Here is a 19,687-nt window from a genome sequence, read left to right as displayed (position 1 = left end):
ATAGAATCATAATTTGGTATTGACCTGTGATAACTACCAGACCACTTAAGCTTTCAAATGATAAGTCCTAGTGTCACTAATACAATTTGGTCATATTGCTCCTATGAAAACATCTGTATCAAATATTTCAGTAAGTGACTTTTGTAAGCCAAGAGCCTAAAATCATAAGTTTTAGCTGCACCCAGCAAGGTATACTTATTTAAAACTAAATGTGAAATTCACTCTTCCACAAAAGAAGCAGTGTCATGAGAAAACTTAGGCTTTAAGTTTTGTAAACGCTGCATTTTCAATATTAGAGTGTCAGTCTTCATTCACTCTCTGACAAGGTTGTCAATCAAACAACAATCTAGTTTTGTAAGACTTTAACCAAAGATCAGAGCAATGATACTGCTGAGTTCACATTATCTTCCCAAAGATAACTACTTGAACACTTTCATAGTGCTGCATCGATATTACTTTTGCACCATTCTTTCCAAGTAAATAAAATACTACAAAGTTTGGCAGTCCTTCTGGGTTCCAGTTTCAGCTCTGATATAAACTGATATCCCCCAACACACTCCCTCCCCCCCAGTTGCTAGCTGTGAATAGCAGGACTTGCATTCAGCTAAACTTATGTCAATTAAAAAGAAAATGAAGCATGCTCACTGACTCTTGGAAATATACTGAATGTCTTTTATTCAATAACAATAGTTAGGCAATAAAAAGAAGAGAGAACAAAATGTGGTATATCATCGTTTTGCTTCTGACTTTAGCCCAATGGCAAATGAAAGGCATCCAAAATCAATTTCAAGAAGCTAATAAATTCAGTCTGTGAAAGCAATGAAACTATAACTTTTGCAACCTCATCATCAAGCTGATTTGTAAGCAAAGCTGGGCCCAATTCCTGAACATTATGTCACCTACATTTTCAGTTTCAAGCAGGTAATATAACATTTCTACACGGCTTATATTCAGAGGCTAAACATGTTTATATCTTCTTTCCCCAAACATATGTCCTGGTAATATCATCATAAAAATCTAAATGTTCTATATATAGGAAATAATCATGTCGATCACTATCAGTTATTTCTTCAAGTGATAGAAAAGAAAGGTGAAGCCTCATGTCTGAAGCCAAATGATTGAGTGTTCTGCACAAACTCTCCATGTCTTCTAAACAGACCATTTAATGGGAACTGGGATTTTAGTTCTATTTTGTTTTTTAACTGAGTGAAAAGCTCACCTGCCACGCACAGTCTCAAAGAATAGCATTTTCTAAAGGAGAAATTAATATAGGTTAAATTACAATTTAATTAGAGATTATCCTGTGAGGTGCTGAGTATACTCAATTCCCAGATGTATAGATTCTGATCTTAGTTACACAGGAGTAAACCTGGAGGAACTCTATTTACTTCAAACATTTATTTCAGATTTACAAGAGTTCACCTAAGAATATAATTTATCCCACGGACTGTAGTATGCATTGCTAGTGCTTTTCACTTCTCTTCTGTGTAGCACGTTCCAGAATCAAATCCTAAATCCACATAGCTACCCAAAGAATTCAAAAGGCTGTCTGTTATTGGTACCAGTTTTTGCCTTTAAAATAAGAAGAATCATTCTTAAAGATGATTAACAAAGAGAAAAAATGTACCTGTAACCTTTTTTTCTACTTTATGCAGGGGTGGCTGGCCAGATGGGGCTAAGCCCAACCAATTAGGTCCCACCTGTGTAGCCTGGCTGATGTCCCACAGGTGCACCACCTACCACTTTGAACTAGTGAGGCTAGAACTTTTCCGTCCCTGGGAGGCTGCAGTATATTTGGCTTTTCATCTAGGCCTAGTCTACACTGAGGGGGGGGGAGGGTGTCGATGTAAGATACGCAACTTTAGCTACGGGAATAGCGTAGCTGAAGTTGACGTTTCTTATTTTGACTTACCTCCCGTCCTCACAGTGTGGGATCAACAGCCACGGCTCCCCCATCAACTCCGCTACCGCCTCTCGCCCTGGTGGAGGTCCGGAGTCGATGGGAGTGCGTTCGGGGATCGATATATCCTGTCTAGATGAGACGTGATATATCGATCCCCGGTGGATAGTCTGGATGTACCCACAGTCTGCAGGTGCAGAAGGAGGAGCCACACACTAGGGGATAAAGTTTTCTGTATGGATAGTTCAATTTTTCCCCACAGAGGGAAACTATGGGGCAGCCTACATATATACTCTGTAGCCTGCATTCCAGAGACTGAAAGCAAGAGACAAAGAAGGCAAGCAGAACAGGCAAAGAGAGCTGTATTTAGCTTCTGTGTGTTGATTTCAGACACGCACATGGTCCATGCTACCTCTGCTACTATATTTTCAGACCCAGCTACAAGTAGGGATAATAAAAGATGAACCACACTAATGTACATTATTTGGGAGAATTACCTCCTGTAGTTGCAGTTTTTCTTCGGTTTGCTCATTTAAAACTATATATACACAGTATGTGCACATAGATTTCTGAGCCTGGAGAGTTGCGTGTGTGCACATGGACTCAGATTTGGTAGAAGCTGCAGAGAGATTGGGGAGGGGGCCAGGTTCTCAGGCTGAGGGGGAAGAGAGAGTTTTTACACAGATGGGAATTGGGCTGTGGGGCGCTGAGAGGACCTGAGACAGGGAGTTTCTGAGACAGGAGGGAAAGGGAGTTAGGTTGGCAAGGTGGGAAAGTCAAGACCAATGAGGGTGTGGGCAACAGGTAGCATGTGGAAGTTTGTAAGAGGTGGAAATTGTAGGGTACCATTACATTTGAAGGGGAGAAACTGGGACTACCTGAGAACTATAAAGGATTCACATACACAATGATAAATACTGGTTTTTGCCATCCTGCTTTTTCTGTAAAAGTGTCCTACTTTTTTCCATTTTGGACTGTGGTACTGGAATGAGAGCTGGTAGCACCTCCCGGCTTGAAGCAGTAATAACAAACGCGAAATACATGGTTTCCATCATCAGCACCCCACTATAAAAATTGTTCCAGCACCCGTGATTCTGGAAGAGGGAGGGTTTGGGAAAGGATGACCTCATACTTTCCACTTCCTCATCAGCCCACCTTATCCCTCAGCAAAACATTCCCTTCATCTGATCATCATGTCCCAGTTCTTAACGTTGAAAATATGATCTATCTGGTGTCTGTCTTTATGGGTTACAGACGAGGATTACATTTTAAAATATTTTCATGCTTGATTTTTACATTCAGCATATCAGGTCTAGTTTACTATGCTATTTCTCTAGGACTCTACTGATCAATAGAAAATGAGGGGCATTACAAGAGACAAGTGACTGAAGTCTGAGCATGTGAGAGGTGAATACTGTTATTTGTTGTTAACATCTATTCATCTCAAACCCCTTATAAACAAGGGAGAGAAAAGCTTTCTTTGCTGAAGTCTGAAACACTCTGTTCCTTCAACTGAGCATGGAGAAACCACCTATGCCAATTCTCTACTCTTTCAAATTCAAGGAATCCTCTAGCAAAACTAGGGAATTCAAAATCCAAGAATTGATATTCCTGATATATATCTGTGGTTAAAAACAAGCAGAAAAATACCTTTCAGTTCTTTAGAAGCAAAATAGGGCAGAAGTGCTTTTTGGTGTATCCTTTTGTAGGTCATTTTTAAAATAACAAAATGTTCAAGTTAATGCATAATGGATTCACTCTGACTTTCTGTACCATGCTTCCATGCTTGTGTCTTTATTTCCCAAGGATCCACTGCTTAGTTGAATGAGTGCATTGCCTGCACTGTATTTAGTAGAAAACTAAAAATCTGATCACACATTGGCACGTGGCCAGGGTTTAACCAGCTGTGTGTATGAACAAGAGTTTCCAATACAAGCAACAAGAGTCTTCCTTTTGATAAGGAAAAGCAAAAGCTACACTACTAAATACATACACCACTCAGCAACAAAGGCCACTGTAGAAGCAAATCCTGCCCTAGCTTTTGTGGCTACAGAGATGTCTCCAGAAGTAGAACCTATGCAGCTTAAATGTGCATGGGTAGGGGCAGGATTCTGGGGACATTGAGGTGGTCTGCTGGGGTGTGAAACTCAGCTGTGTTAGGGCCTCCTGCACACTACAGAGATCCTCCTCTTTCCCCTGCTACACTCCCCAAAGCATTTCTTGGCTCTACAAACCCCACATGGGGCAGAGCAGCATACAGCCTGGTACTCATGTTGCCCAGATTTCAGACCTAAATATACAGTAAACTGGAGCATGTGTTGTCCACCACCAGCTAATATTTTTAAGGGTGATAAACTTTGCCTAAACTAGGTATTAACCTGTTTTTAAACAGCACTTCATTGAAACATGTCTGCTAACATGTTTTTTAAACAGTTTTTTCCTACTTTAGACAAGGACTATGGGACTGGTCCAATAAGGTGCTGCCCCCTTTGTTTAGCTCTCACCAAATATGTCTACACTGCTATTAAAAACCCGCAACTGGCCTGTGCCAGTTGACTCAGGTTCACGGGGCTCGGGCTCAGGGGCTGTTTATAATTGCAGTGTAGATGTTGGGGCTCAGGCTGGCTCAAGGAAACTGCAAGGTGGGAGGGTCCCAGAGCTGAGGCTACAGCCCAAGCCCAAATGTCTATGCCACAATTAAATAGCCCCTTACCCTGCGAGCCTAAATCAGCTGGCACAGGCCAGCTGTGGGTGTCTAATTGCAGTATAGACATACCCACCAGGTGCTTAAACTTCTAGGTGAGTACACACTGACTGTTTATAACTTAGACATGAGATGGACATTTTATTGTTTTTCAAATAATTTTCATAAACCAACATTTGTACAATTATACAAAGTTTAAATCCGTTTAGATTTTTTTAATTATTAGTTGATAGATTTTCAGATTTATGTAAACTGATAGCCCTGCAATTCCTTTAGATTTATGTAGTTAAAATTCATTTTTATTGCTTAGAAAATGTAAGGTTAAGTAGCTAAACTTTTCTGAATTTGCTTGCACCTGTGACTCAAATGCTATGCTGCAAAGGGTTATCTTAAATTCATCTCCTGGTGAGAGACTGGTGATAAATTCAATTTCAGACATTTATAAAGACAACATTTTATCATAACCTTGGGAAGACTAATAATATATTACTACATTAAAGTAATAATCCTAACTGGGCCTAAGTCTTCACTTAGTTTTGATAATTGTCTCTATTATTTATTCCTTGAAGGAGAATATTAAGCACAGTAGAGTTTGCAAATTTCCACTAACGAGCAAGAAAAGTTCATTGGAAGTACTGAATTTTATGAATTAGAAAGTAAGCAAATTAGATAGAAAACAAGTCACATGCATCAAAACCCATCATGTTTGTATATTTGACAATAGTTTATTTCCAATTATTTATGACAATTTGGGATAGGAGAATTAATTCTGCTTAGTTTTTATTCAAACTTGAACACTAATTGATTAGTTTATATTCCCCGTGCTGTGAACAAAAAGGGTGAAGAAAGAACCAGAGATTTAAAAAATTTGGTGAAAGAGCACTGAAAAATGAGGCTGAGAATGAAATAGGGTAAAATAAATGCAATGCGATTATGACAGTGAAAGACAAAATTTTATGAAAAAATAGATACTGAGTATTCATCACATACACTGCGGATACCACTTATACGAGCATTATATTTGGGGTGCTCATTCCACCCTTATACATAGCACAGGCTCTCTCTAGGCAAAAACATAGTTATTTTAATTGCATCACATTTGGGGTCAAAAAACTAGATCCCAATCCTCAGGTCTGGTGGAACTATGGTTGATACAGGACTCAAGGATACCCTGCAGCAACTGAGAGCTGGGTTTAGCCCTGAGCACCACTCAGAACATCCTCAGGGCTGCTTTAAATTATGCTGACTGGTAACAGCCCTCCAGTAGCAGTTTTGCTGGTCAAGGATTGTCAGAGCACAGAGTATTCCAGCCACACCCGCTATTGCTTCCAATTTGCCCCCTACCAAAGTTGCCAAGAGCAGGTGGTACAGAGCTGCTATGCTGTTTTCATGCCACCTGGGGACTCTCCTGGCTGTTCAAGCCCACAATCCAGCCCGTGAGGTGGGACAGAGCAGGGCAAGGATCTAGCTGTGAGACAAAAAAAAAAATGTTTCACACACTAGTTTCATCATCAGTTCTCAAACCAAAATGTCTTTAGTGTGGTTCAAAAACCTCAAACTCCATGAGGCTTGGCCATCTCTAATGACAATATCTGATAGTAAACTAGTAAATGTTCTGCAGTACATTTTGTAATGGTAATGAAATCTGATTAATATGAGTCCTTATTACAGGTCAATATTATTAATTATTTGCAGAGAAGGTGGAAGAATATTGCTGGATTTTGAGTGTGCATTATAGGATGTGCAGATTAGCAATGTGCAAATTAGAGAGATACTATTGTATCTTTGAATCTACATCAATATTCACTCTGTTTCTTGATGTTTTCCAATAAGAACTTAAAAGGGGACCTTGAATACTTTTTTATTTATATTCCCTCTCCCCCCCTGCAGCCCACCCTGTGCCCTTCATTGCTGTCCTTGTGACATCTTTCTAAAACCAGAAAAAAAGGATGCTATTAAAAATGCCTTTGCTACAGTATGTGTTAGCACCATTACAGGAAATAATTGCTGCTTCGGATTTCTAGCCAGTCAATTAACCCCCAATTCGCACCTCAAGTAGCAGAGCAGGCGCACAGTAGATAAAGGGTAGGGGTTCAAGCCTCAGTTAGGATGATATTTTTCCCTAATAATTTAATATGTTGGTCAATTAAGTCCCTTAACTCTGAATTAACTGTTACAGGAATTGTAGGAGCAACTTCTCATTCAAAGGTTATTTATGGTGTATTGTTGCTGGGCCTGAGTACTAGACTTATTCTCACTCAAATATTTTCAAAACTGCAGGTCAATTCTATTTAAAGCGGGGGGAAGAAGCATTCTCTCTTGGAACAGGAAAAGAAAACGTCTTTCTACCATACTTACTAAACCACAGGATACTTCTACATCTGCTGTAACTTCTGTGCCAAAGACAAGGTTACAGTTATGCAACAGATCTTTTACAAGTAAGTTAACTACTCCACCACGCACTCATATCACTTGTCATATTAAGAAGGATTTCAGCAGAGATCTTTAAAAGACTAAACTCATCTCCATCCTACTTAGCTTGTTTCACATATTGCTAGGCATAGCAGCTTAGAATATTAGCTTGCTTTCCATCTGCTAGTCACCTAGACACTATCCGTTTGTGAAGTACTTTCTTGGTACTCATTTGCAGAGAATAAAGTCCTGGATTGCCTCATGGGAAGCAAAGGACATATGCTGATGCTCTACAGCTACTGAGTTGCTGCAGAGATGAATTTTTCTTGGACAGCATTCTGTTGAGTAGGTTCTGGAATCATATAAAACAGCCACTTGCAAAAAAAAGTAAAATGGTGAGTTCCTCGGCCAAATCAGTGATCTTTTTTCAACTAATTATTTTTTTCTTGCTCAGAATGAAAACAGTCTGTCTTTGAAAAAAATCTATCATTAAAAAAGAAAAGTATTGCAAAGTTTTTGAAACAACTATAACAGATGTCATAGTAGTTGAAAGTGCAATTAGAAAGCACAACGCCGCAGAAATAAAACTTCAAACAAAAGCGGAAAGAGCTCTTTGTGCACATCAATAATTTAGAATGATTTAAGAACTGTTTTATAGATGCAAGTAGAGCTCTTTCTGTCCATATATAATACACTTTCAATAAATTGAATGTGGTCTTTATAGGCAAACAAAAAGGGATACAGTCCTTTTAAATTATTTTTAGGATAATTGTTTCCTCAGCAAACATCATTATTTATCAGTTTTGAAAAGAAGCCAACTGCTAACAGTTGAAATGCACAAATTTTGGCACACAACATAGAAAATGGTAATCTCTCCCCTTTTCAAAAACAGTTTTGCATCTATTTTACACATTTGTCAAGTTCTTATCTCAAAGCCCATGTAGTGATACACAGTTCTATCAGAAATCATTATACTCCATTTCTAATCATTTCCCCATAGCTAATTTGGTAACATAGAAAAAGAAGCATTCATTGCTACCAGGTGTAGTTACCTTCTTGACTGCTTATGTAACACTATAAGGACTCCAGGGATTTGGGTGGAAAAGGTTTAATCTTTGTTTTCTCTTCTTTGTATTTATTTTTGTCTCTTCGATTCATTGTATCTCTTTAATCTTTTTTCTGAGACAACCAAGCTCATGACAGTGGTATATATGCTCTAGTTTTTACTTATTTGGGTTAAAGATCTCTCTCTCTCTCTCTCTCTCTCTCTCAGAGAATCAGGTTCATGGGTTAGATACATACAATAGCCAGATTATCCCTTTTTTGTTGTGAAGGATGCAGGAGAAAGATGAAGTGGAGGGAATCCCTGAAAAGATCCCCTCAAATTGTCCTTACTCCATCATTTCAGGGTGGGGGGCGGAGAACAGGAACAGCCCATAAATGCCTGCCCCAAGCCTGACACAGCCTCAGGGATTTATACACATGGAGAATCCATAGAAGGCCAGTTGTTTATTTTGTTTTTAAACAAATTATATTATTGACTCTAGGTGCCCATTCTTTGTGGCAGAAGTGTGCATTCAGGAGGGATTTGGATGGTAAGGAGGATAATTTGTGCAGAAAAGCGTTCCAAGTGGAAAACAGCAGTGCAGGAAGTGACATGAAGTAGTAGTGGGGTATTTAAGTAGGCTTCAGGCAGTAGAGAAGTAAGAAATGGGAAGAGAGTGACAGGCAGATATAAAGAGCCTTGCAGGTGAACATGAAAAACTGGTCCTCCAACAGCTTTCTCTTATGCATGTAAAAATCTGGAGTAATTCCATTTAAGTCAATGAACTTTTGAGTGAGTGGAGTCAGACCCCAGATCTTCAGAGTTTTGGAACTTTCCAGAGATTAAAACCGGCAACACATGGGATGCCTCTGAGCCAGGGAAATATTGATGTAAGCAATCTGGATAGTGCAACCAACCAAAGCTAAGCAGAAAGAGCAACATATCTGAAATAATACCCCAGTGTGATATCTCCAAAGGTAACAGGCTTGTTGATGGCTGTGGAAAATTAGATAGGGGACAAAGTCAATAAAGGAAGTTGACAGTGATCAAGGAGCCTGCTGAAGGTTGGAGAGAGAAAGTTATGCAAATCAAATCTCTGAAACTTTAGATATTTGTCCAGCACTACAATTTGTTAGCCCATACATCCACATAGTCAGAACTCACTAGTCAAAACACTAAGAAAACAACATATACATATATTAATACACTTTAGACTGCACACTTATAGTGTCATAATATTTTTCAGATGTTGGAAGGAATCTATCATCTACTTTTTGTGTATGATAATGCACATAAGTTGCATATATACACACACACACGGTAACTGAAGCCTGATTTATATGATTGTTGACATATACTATAATGGCAGTAAATATTACAGAACATTATTCTTTATTCCACAGGAAAAATAATTTGTATATTATAGGTAAGTACTTATTAACACTACAAGAAAATGTGCCCCAACTAATTCTTTGATTAGATTTCAATATATTGTATTGTTCAGAGACAAGCTAGTAATAAATATTCTTGTAAAAATAAAAATGCCTTTTACTAGCTCACTTTATTAACATTGAATAGTTTTATCTTCTACCAAAGGGTTTTGTACTGATTCCCATCATGTAAGTCCCTCCAACTGCTCTTCCACATATATATTACTAACTTTGTTTTAATTTTATGACAGTATTTTGTTTTCTATAAAACATGTAAATTTGTGGAAAACACAAAGAAAATGCACTCCTTCTAAAAAAGTAATTTTTCATTTCTCCTTTGCATTTCAATCCCTTTCTGTCTGTAACGCTACAGCTACATGACAACAATATCAAAAGTCAAACAGCAACTGGCATCCTTTACTCTGTACATTTCCTTCACTCTTTTGCCTGGATGGCACAAAGGAGAAAACCAGCAACACTGTGATCACTCTCCTCCTTTAAAAATTAATAATAATAAATAAATAAATAATAATTCTGGTTTATCACTTTTGCCAGCATCCTGATTGTCTGCATTCAAAATTATTCTTTTAAAAATAGCTCTAGTGAACTGTCTTTGTCTTTGAAAATGCCGTCTCCAATCCCCAGCTATACAAATCTAGGGATTACCAGCAAATTCACATGAGCTGATTCTAGATATCATAATTTTGCAAAGCAATACAGGTGAAACCTAAAATAGACAGGTGCAAAACCAGAAGAAAGGTTTTATAGTTTGGAAACAATATCTTGAAATGCACCTGGAAGCAGAATTTTATTCATTAAACTACACACTGTATTTGTCAGGAAAGTCCATTATTTCAATTAGAAAAAAAAATCTGCTTTAGAAACCTAAGTAGAATTAACTAGAACAGAAAAAGGAGAAAATAAACTAAGTGGTGTTTTCAAAACAACATACAGAGAACAAGCTTGATAAAAGGACCATGTTAAGGATTAACATACTTGAATAATAATTCACTAGTTTTCAGTTTCTATATCTTTTTCATGGCCAAAAAGATTAGATGTTGATGTGTCTTTTCATTCTGATACTCCTTCTCCACTTGTCAATTTTCTCAGACATATAGACTGATTCATGTGAGTATGTTTCTAAAGACAAACTTTGGAGACAGGAAAAATATACACAAACTGATTCTCACTACCATGAGGGCTATTAGCAATCTGTCACAATGGAGTAAAATTTTCCAAAGTGTGTAAGTGATTTAGGAACCCAATTCCCATTTTCAAAAGTGAGTTAGATACATAGGCGCCTAAGTCTCATTGAAAGCAATGAGGTGCTTTTGAAAATGTTACTGCTAGTCTAACAATGCTTACATTTCCTGTTTTTCATATTCCATTTCATTGTAACTTGTCAGATCACACCACTCTCATGTACAGCCTGTTGGTGTAATCTGACAAGTTTACACCAACCGCAGGTTTTTTGGGGGGATATAACTAATTCATTGTAGAGTTTGGGTAGGTATTGGAGAAGGAGCAGAATATGGGGGAATGAACCAGTTTGGAAAAGTCTTCTCAACCATTTTGCATATTTTTTTCCTCAAACATTTTTAGGGGAGAGATTACTTTGAGAGGGAGATACTCTAACACAAAACCGAAAGGACGTTAAATTGGATCTGACCAGGATCACAAAAAGACAAAATAAAAAATGTAGGGTTTCCTCTTCTCATTCCTGTATGTTTGTTTTAATGATTCCTTCCTAATATTCATTATTTTATGTACCATTCATAATATACATCTTGTTCATTTGCTGGCTTCCAAGCTGTCGCATCCACACGTCTACTTCACAAGTAATACTAAGCTAAAGTATTACAGTAGTAAGAATCCAGAAAAGAATACCAGATATAAACCACCTTATACAGTGCTGAATTTACAGAAGACTGCAGGGAGAGGCTTTGTGAAGAGATAATTCAAAGCAGGTGCTTTTTGTTCTTGTACTTTTAAATATGCATTTTTAGACCAAAAATTGTCCTAAAAGCATATTTGTACATTGCTTCCAGGCACCTATTCTATTCTTTCAGGTAAAGGACACACTATTTCAAATATGTTTACATAGACTAATATTAAAATGTTACTAATAAAACTGCCCATCACCAGAAAGAAAAATGGCTACAATGAACAGGTACTTAGTACAGTAAGACAGTAGTGAAGCCCCCTGCCCACTACCCCAACATGAAACCTAATTTCCTTGAAATCGTAACCTGAGCTATAGTCTGGACCTCCCTATGTTCTGCAGCCCCAGTGGTTTTTGAGGTCAGTGTACAGGTCACATCAGCTCTGCTAACAAGATATCATGCCTCCTAATAGATGTAACCCAATGCAATGCCTGAAATATAATGAAGAGCACACTTATTCTAGATTCATGCCTTCCTATCAATTTCAAGCATAGATAACTACCAATCAGAGGTTTGTTCACTTTCTTAAATATCATCAGAAGTGTTTACTGCTTTCTATGCCAGGAAATTATATCCTAGTAGTGTAGGAAAACAAATATTTTGGAGGTGCAAGTAAAGGATGTGTTTGGTTTCCCAAACCTCTAGTCATCAACAGGAAACAGATCTGTGGGCCTTGATACTATAGCAATGGATACTTTACAAATAAAATGGGGGAAGAGAGAGAGGGATCATGTTTACAAGGTGCTTATTCTGCTCTTATGTAAGATGTGACATAGGCCCTAAAGGAGGGGCGGGGAGGTCTCTTAAAAATACTCAAAGGGTTATTATTAAAGGAGAGAGAGAGAAAATGTGCTCACTTCAACTGCCTTGGCTGGCTAGAGAAAGAAACTGGGGGCTCTTTACAGAGCTGCATTCAAAGAAATTTTGAGGGGGAAACGGAATACTCAACTGAACAGTGCCGGGGTAGGGAGGCAGGGGGAAAGGGAAGTGGCAGGACCAGGAACGGGGAAACACTATCCCAATATGTGTCCAGGGAAGGAAGGTATTTGTATATCATGGTAGGAATTCTTTCCTTCTACCTCAAGCCAACAACTTCCCCCTGCTCAGGGCCGGCTCCAGGCACCAGCTTAACAAGCAGGTGCTTGGGGCGGCCAAGGGAGAGAGGCAGCACCTGCGGCAATTCGGGGGTGGCAGGTTCCCTCACTCCCTCTAGGAGCGAAGGACCTGCTGCTGAACTGCTGCCGCCGATCGCGGCTTTCTGCTTTTTTTTTTTTCCCCAATTGCTGCCGCCGGTCGCAATCGCGGCTTTTTTTTTTTTATTTTTTTGCTTGGGGCAGCAGAAATGCTGGAGCCGGCCCTGCCCCCGCTCACCCATGGGTCAGACAGAGTAGGACTGGGTTACTAGTTGTCCTGTTCCTTTGGCATGGAAAGGAATTTTTTCCCACTCTGTAGTGGGGTGGCTACCCAGCTCCTGCCTGAGGGGTTTAAAACAGCCCTGGCAGAGGGCTGGGGCAAAGGGAAAAGCTACTGGGCTGATTGGGGAAGTAGCCACAGCTGGGCCACGTCCCAGTCAGGCCCCAGCTGGCCTGTATAAGAAGGCCAAGGGGTACTGGGGGTTGCAGAGGGCAGCCCAGGGCTAGGCCAAGGCAGCAGGTCCAAACCCTCCTTGCCAGTGATGAGTGGCCTATACTACAGTCTGCCCTAGGGAGTGGGGTCTAGTTGGTGACTGGCAGTGGCCTAGTGCTGAGGCAAGGTGGGGATAGTGGGTGGGGGTTCCCCTGGGAGGGGAGATCTAGCGTGTGGGTACTGCCAGGGGGCAGCACCCAGAGCAAGGGGCACCGGGGTCCTGGGAGGGACACGGGAGCCTGAGGAAGAGGACAGGCGGATCACCGGCCTGCAGAGGGCGCTCCAGAGGATGGAGAACTAATTCCCTGGATGACCAGCAGGAGGCGCTGCAGGGGTGAGTCCGGCCGTCTACACACTGGCCAGGTCGGTAGGTATTTTTTACCTTCCCCACATCTGGTCAGGGACAAGGGTTTGGTCAGAAATATCACAGATGGTTTTCCAGGTGTTATCCAAATATAAGCCGCTACCCCAGAAAGGCACTCTGACCACAATCCCTTTCTATGCCCCAGGAAATGCTGTCTACTCTGGATGTGGGTTCAGGAGAGGATCATATGGGGCCAGATCCACTGGTAGCACATCAGCCACATTTTCCCCTAAGCCAGTGGTTCCCAAACTTTAACAGCCCGCGAACCCCTTTCTCTAAATTGTGAAATCTCGTGAACTCCCTTCTAAATATGAATATTTCCAGGGTTTTAAATTTAAATTTCCTCAGTGTGATGGATGCGCTCGCTTTGCTCTGCATAGCTCTTTGAAGTCCGGAACCTTTGGAGAAAGATAAAGTCTCAGGTCTGGTTCGGCATCAAATCTGTTTCTGTATTTCGTTTTCAGATGTGCATACGAGGAAAATGCTTTCTCGCATATGGTAACAAAACTGCAGCAGCTTTTTCTGCCAGAAGGGGGTACTTGTTTCTTAACTCAGCCAAAAGTTGATCAATGACAGATTTCTGAAACTCCTTTTCAATTTGTAATCACAGGAGATCTCAATCAATTTCTCTTTTTCCTCATTGTTCGATATCTGTGTTGAGAAAGTGGTAGCATCAAAAGGATTGCGAATCCAGTCATTATCACCTGATATAGCTGGAAAGTAATCCCTGAAAGTTGTGCAAAGTCCTTTTAGGTGTGCAGTTATATTGGTTTTAGTGCATTGATCCAACTGAAGTTTATGTTCTGCCAGGAAGTCATGAAGATTACTGAAACACTCAGTTTGATTGTTTTCCAAACAACTTTCCCAGAACTGTAACTTCTTTATCATGGATTCAACTTGGTTTTGCACATTGAAAACTGTTATATTGAGACCTTGAAGAGATAAATTTAGGTAATTAATTCTTGAGAAAATATCTGCTAAATAAGCAAGGCTCTGGAGCTGGACACTATTTTCCATACAAGGTGGAAAGGGTGGCTGTTGAAAAAAAAACTAGGATTTCCGTTCTAAGGTCAAACAAGCGCACCAGGATTTTGCCCCATAAGAGCCATCTAGCTTCAGTATGGGTCAACAGACAATCGTGTATACTACCCATTTCTTCACAAAGTATGTGAAATATTCTGGAATTCATTGGCCGTGATTTTATGAAATTCACCATTTTCACTGCATTGTCCAGCACTTCCTCCAGTCCCTCAGGCATGCGTTTTGTTGTGCGGGCTTGTCTATGGATGCTGCAATGAGTCCAAGAGACTTTTGATGCAACCTTTTTTGTTTGAGCTACAAATCCAGTATACTTCCCCGTCATTGATGTGGCCCCATCAGTGCAAATGCCTAGGCAACAAGACCAATCTATTTCCTTTTCTTGAAAATATATATTAGTCAGATTGAAGATATCTTCTCCAGTTGTACATTCTTCCAATGGTCAGCAAAACAACAAGTCTTCTTCAACCAGACCTAGCTACATCAGTTGATTCATCCAACTGTATAGCATAATATGGACTATTTTTCACTCTCTGTACAATTATGGTCTCTACATTATTTGACATGTCATTAATTCTTTGTGACAACGTATTATTGGACAAAGGTACCATGTCAATCCTTTTTGCAGCCTTTTCTCTGAGCATGCAATGACCTACGTCTTTTATACATGGACCAATCAAGCTCTCTGCTATGGTATGGGCTTCTGATGCTTTTGCTACTCGGTAGCTCATGCGGTATGATGCTTCAAGTGCATTTTCATTATCAATACTTGCTTTGGATATAAAACTGGTAATGTCACTTTTCCTCTCAGCTAATTTTCGCTTGAAAAAATCAACAGGCTTGTCGAGTTGTGCAGGATGCCTAGTTTCTAAATGGCGTCCAAGTAGAGAAGGTTTGAGGCTGCTGTTTGCTAGAACATCACCACAAATCACACACAGTGGTTTTGGACATTCTTGATCACCAATGCATGTAAAGCCATATTTTATATAATCTTCATCATATTTTCTTTTCTTTGTAAGTGACTTTCCAGGACCATCATGATCATTAGACGTATATTTTCCAAAGTGTGGACTTGAGGAAACACTAGCTGAATCTTGCGTCTTTACACTTTACACTTTCCTTTTTCAGCCACTTATCCATTGAACTTGTGTACAAAAACAAAAGCAGAAAGACTGCTAACAACCAACAAACTAGAAAATGAGAAGATTCACTCAAGTCTCACTGAAGCAAAACAGCACTCCAGAAAGAATGACAATTACCGAAGCACCTTACCACTGCTACACTGGCTACAACGTGCTTCCGGCTGGTGTGGCTCCCAAACAGCTTTTCTTCCGCCACGAGGTTTCTCCCTAGGAGGGTGTCCTGCGAGGGACAAATTAGCTTGGACCACTCCCCACGTACAGCACTGCTCCTGCTCACTCTGCCCTCCATACCAACTTCCCCTGTCTGACAAGGAAAGGAGTCCGAGCTGCCACCTGCAGGCTGGGGGTCTCAGCTGCCACCCTGCCCCTCACAGGGCTCAGGCTACTGGCCCTGCGCCAGGGTCTGGACTGCCAGATCCATACTCCCTGGGGCTCCTGCTGCTGGATCCCATTGACAGCCCCGGTCAACTGAGCTCCACTGCATTTGTGCTGCAGGTCCCGCTGACTGCTGGGGCTTGGGCTGCTGGCCCCAACTGCCCGGTCCCGCTCTCCCTGGGGTTCGGGCTGCCGGCTCCCCCACTGATGGGGGGCAGGGTTCGGGCTGCCAGCCCCAACTGCCCGGCCCTGCTCTCTCTGAGGCTCGGGTTGTCTGCCCTGCAACCAGGTCCCACCTGCTGCCTCCAATGCCGGGGTCCTCCGGCCGCCATTAATGATTTTTTTTCTTGTGAACCCCAGTTTAGGAACCACTTCCCTAAGCAATAGGAATCCTCAGCAGCATTTTAAGGTGAATTTCTGACCTTTTGTGCCACAGACGTGATGCAAAGGGGACAAAGCAGGGGGTCAAGAATCAGTCTGTAAACGCTACAATCCAATTACTATAACTATTCTTTGAAAAATGAACACACTTTACTATATTTCATTATAATTAATTTAGTGCTTGTGAAGGATTTGCAGCCCTAGAAACTGGAGTTCTCTAATTGACCACGTAAAAGTTACAACATGGACAGCATCAGCGCAAGTTTCTCCACGTTGCTCTGCCTTACCTAAACCTTACCTAAAGGGACCACTCTCTTGGACTGGTCAGTTTGGTCAGTCATCATGTTTATTCAACACGTGGTCTCTCCTCTGTGACTGGAAATGGACAGGCCACCAAGACTCATTATATATTAGTTACTAAACACATCAGACAGGAAAGATTTTCATTCCTCCAGCCTTTTTCTGGGTTCAGAACAGATACCTCAAAGTTCCAGATCCCATTAACAAAACCGTGAGTCATCTAGTCACCATTTCTATATGATATGAATGTGTTGTCAGAATCTGCACTTTTAAAATAAAAATATACTGTCAATTATAGTATGTTAATCAAGATTTGAGTGAAGTTTAATTGGGACATTCGCACCTATCTATGAGTATCATGAAAGACTTCATAGTTAATCTAACTCAGAACATAACCATTGCAAATGTAACATAGGGTTAAATAAGTGCAACTGCCATAGATTTCTTTGAGATTATCCCAGGTACTGCAGACATTTGGGAAAAATTACTTTATCATTATTATTATTATTGTTTACTTAATATTGTTCTTTTACCTTGACCTCAAATCAGATGCAATGAAATACCAAAAATTTCTTTGCTGATATCATACACCTTCCTTAGAAGCAGAAATTGCTAGCTTCTAAAAAAGTTTTCCAATGAAGAATGATGTTTGACCTCAGCCCTCATTGTCCTTCCTAACATCAGCAGTTTTTCCAATAAAATGTGCTATTAGGGGAAGCCAAACTTTCAAAAAGGGATGGTCTAATCCAGATCAGATCAACTCAACTCATATTGATGAATACATCATATCAGAAAATAAACCTTCTGAGAATGCATGCCTGAGCAGCATGTGCATGCCCACACACACACACACACACTTTCTTCGAAGGTACAAAACTCTACAAGATTTTGAAGATACAGTAATGGAGACAATAAGAAAATTCTCTGCTAAATCTAGCATCAGCCCTTGAAGCCAAATCTAAAGCATGTTTAGTAAAAATGTATGTAGAACTCCAGGTTGCAGCTCTGCAAATTTCAGTAACCAGGATTTGCTTAAAGCAAGCAAAAGACACTGACAAAGCTTTGGTGGAACAAGGCTGTACCATTGTAAATACAGGAATTTCTGCTAATGTGTAATATTGAACAATACCATTTTTAATCTATCTAGAAACAGTCTGGGAAGACACCATATAACCCAGGGTGATTCTAAGCATAAAACATAAATAATCTAGATGAATATCTGAAAACTTTTAGATCTATTTAAGTAATATGTGAGAGCTCTTCTTGCACCACAGAATATAAAACCAATTTCCCCTCATTAGAATGTGTCTTTGGAAAAAAAAATACCAGCATATTAATTGTCTGATTGAAGTGAAATTCAGAAACCACTTTTGGGAAAACCTGCGATCAGATCTAAGAACCACCTTATCTTTACAAAAAGATATAAATGGTGGATCAGCCATCAATACATTTAATTCATTCACCCATCTGGCTGATGTTATGGCAATAATGAATGCCTTAAGAGAGAAATATACAGAGAACTCTCTGCCAAGGGTTCAAAAGGTGGCTTCATGAGTGTAGGTAAGGCCAAATTAAGATCCCAAGGGAGTACAGGATTTCTTAAAGGAGGATACACATTAGACAGCCCCTTCTTAACTGTATTATGCACATACAGCAATCTACAATCAACCAAAATATGGTAAATTGATATAGCTGCCGAATGAACTTTCAAATGTGAGTTAGATAACGCCTCTGTTAAGTGTGTTAAATGTTCCAAACCACAAGATATGGAAGCTGAGACAGGAGAATCAGATTTTCCCTGTATCCAAGCCCTGAATCTGGACCATTTCAAATAACACTTTCTGGTAGAGAGCTTTCTAGAATTAAGCACTACAGTTTGCACTGACAAGGAATGTGAGTGTTCCTTCTCAGATGGAGTCGACAGAGTCTGTCAAAAGGTATGTCTTCACTACTGGTCAGATCGGTGGGCAGCAATCGATGCAGCAGGGATCGATTTATTGTGTCGAGTCTAAATGCGATAAATCAATCCCGAGTGCTCTCCTGTACTCCAGCTCAGCAAGAGGCACAGGCAAAGTCGATGGGGGAGTGGCAGCAGTCAACTCACCGTAGTGAAGACACCACGGTAAGTAGATTTAAGTACGTCGACTTCAGCTACGTTATTCACATAGCTGAAGTTGCATAACTTAGATTGATTTCCCCCTCAGTGTAGACCACACCTAAGAGTAGACAGAGTCAAAGTCTGATTGCCCAAGCCATCAGGACCCAGATGAAGTATCCTGTTACTGAGGTAGAAGGTCTTGAGACAGAAGAATACATGGAAGATGCAGATGGACAGTTGAAACAGAATTGTCAACCGCTGCTGACACAGCCACCCTGGTGCAATCAGAATTATCCTTGCCCTGTTCTGACACATCTTCCTTACCAACTTCTGGATTATTGGAAAGGGAGGAAAGCATAGAGAAGGCCTCTTCCCCAGTGCAGAATGAAAGCACTCAAGATGGATTGACTGTCCCTTTCCACTCTTGAGTGGAAACAGCAACATGTCGTAGCAAATAGGTCCACAGCTGGCTGACCCCAACTGGAAAAGATGCCCTGATTCAACTGATCCTTCAGGACCATTCGTGCATCTGACAGTTGTCCCTGTTGAGATGATCTATAACCACATTGTTTTCTCCTGATAAATTCAGGACCATTGGATAAATGTCCTGGAGAATACACCAGTCCCATAATCTGATTGCCACTGTACAGAGCTGAGCGCAGTGAGCACTGTCATCCCCCCTCTCCCCCCCACTAGCCGTGTGTTGACATAATGCATAGCAGATGTATTGTCCATTAGTACTTGAGGGAAGGAGCAATGATCTGAGGGCCAGACTAATAGCACTTAACTCCAACACACTGATGTACAAGCCTCTCTCCTGAGAAGTCCAGTGACCTCAAACTGTAAGATGACTCAGATGTGTTTCCATTGACACATCGGAAGTTACTCCTCACTGATGGTGAAGGGGGACTGAACTGGACATCTCTGAG

The 19,687-nt window shown here is 40.5% G+C and overlaps 1 protein-coding gene and 1 long non-coding RNA gene across 7 annotated transcripts in view; one reads left to right on the top strand and one right to left on the bottom strand.

The window, feature by feature from the left end:
* DACH2 (dachshund family transcription factor 2) overlaps positions 1 to 19,687 on the bottom strand; it is a 497,031-nt gene that overhangs the window by 48,054 nt on the left and 429,290 nt on the right. The gene's annotated exons all lie outside the window — the stretch shown is intronic.
* LOC117882663 lies at positions 3,212 to 9,487 on the top strand. Its single transcript, XR_004647077.1, has 4 exons — positions 3,212 to 3,307; positions 6,885 to 7,042; positions 7,255 to 7,411; positions 9,465 to 9,487. It is a non-coding gene; the product is annotated as an uncharacterized LOC117882663 (long non-coding RNA).

Source organism: Trachemys scripta, chromosome 9 (assembly GCF_013100865.1).
Source record: "Trachemys scripta elegans isolate TJP31775 chromosome 9, CAS_Tse_1.0, whole genome shotgun sequence".
Lineage (NCBI taxonomy): Eukaryota > Metazoa > Chordata > Testudines > Emydidae > Trachemys > Trachemys scripta.
Note: the sequence above shows the minus strand (reverse complement) of the source record. Positions and strands in the feature narration are given on the sequence as shown.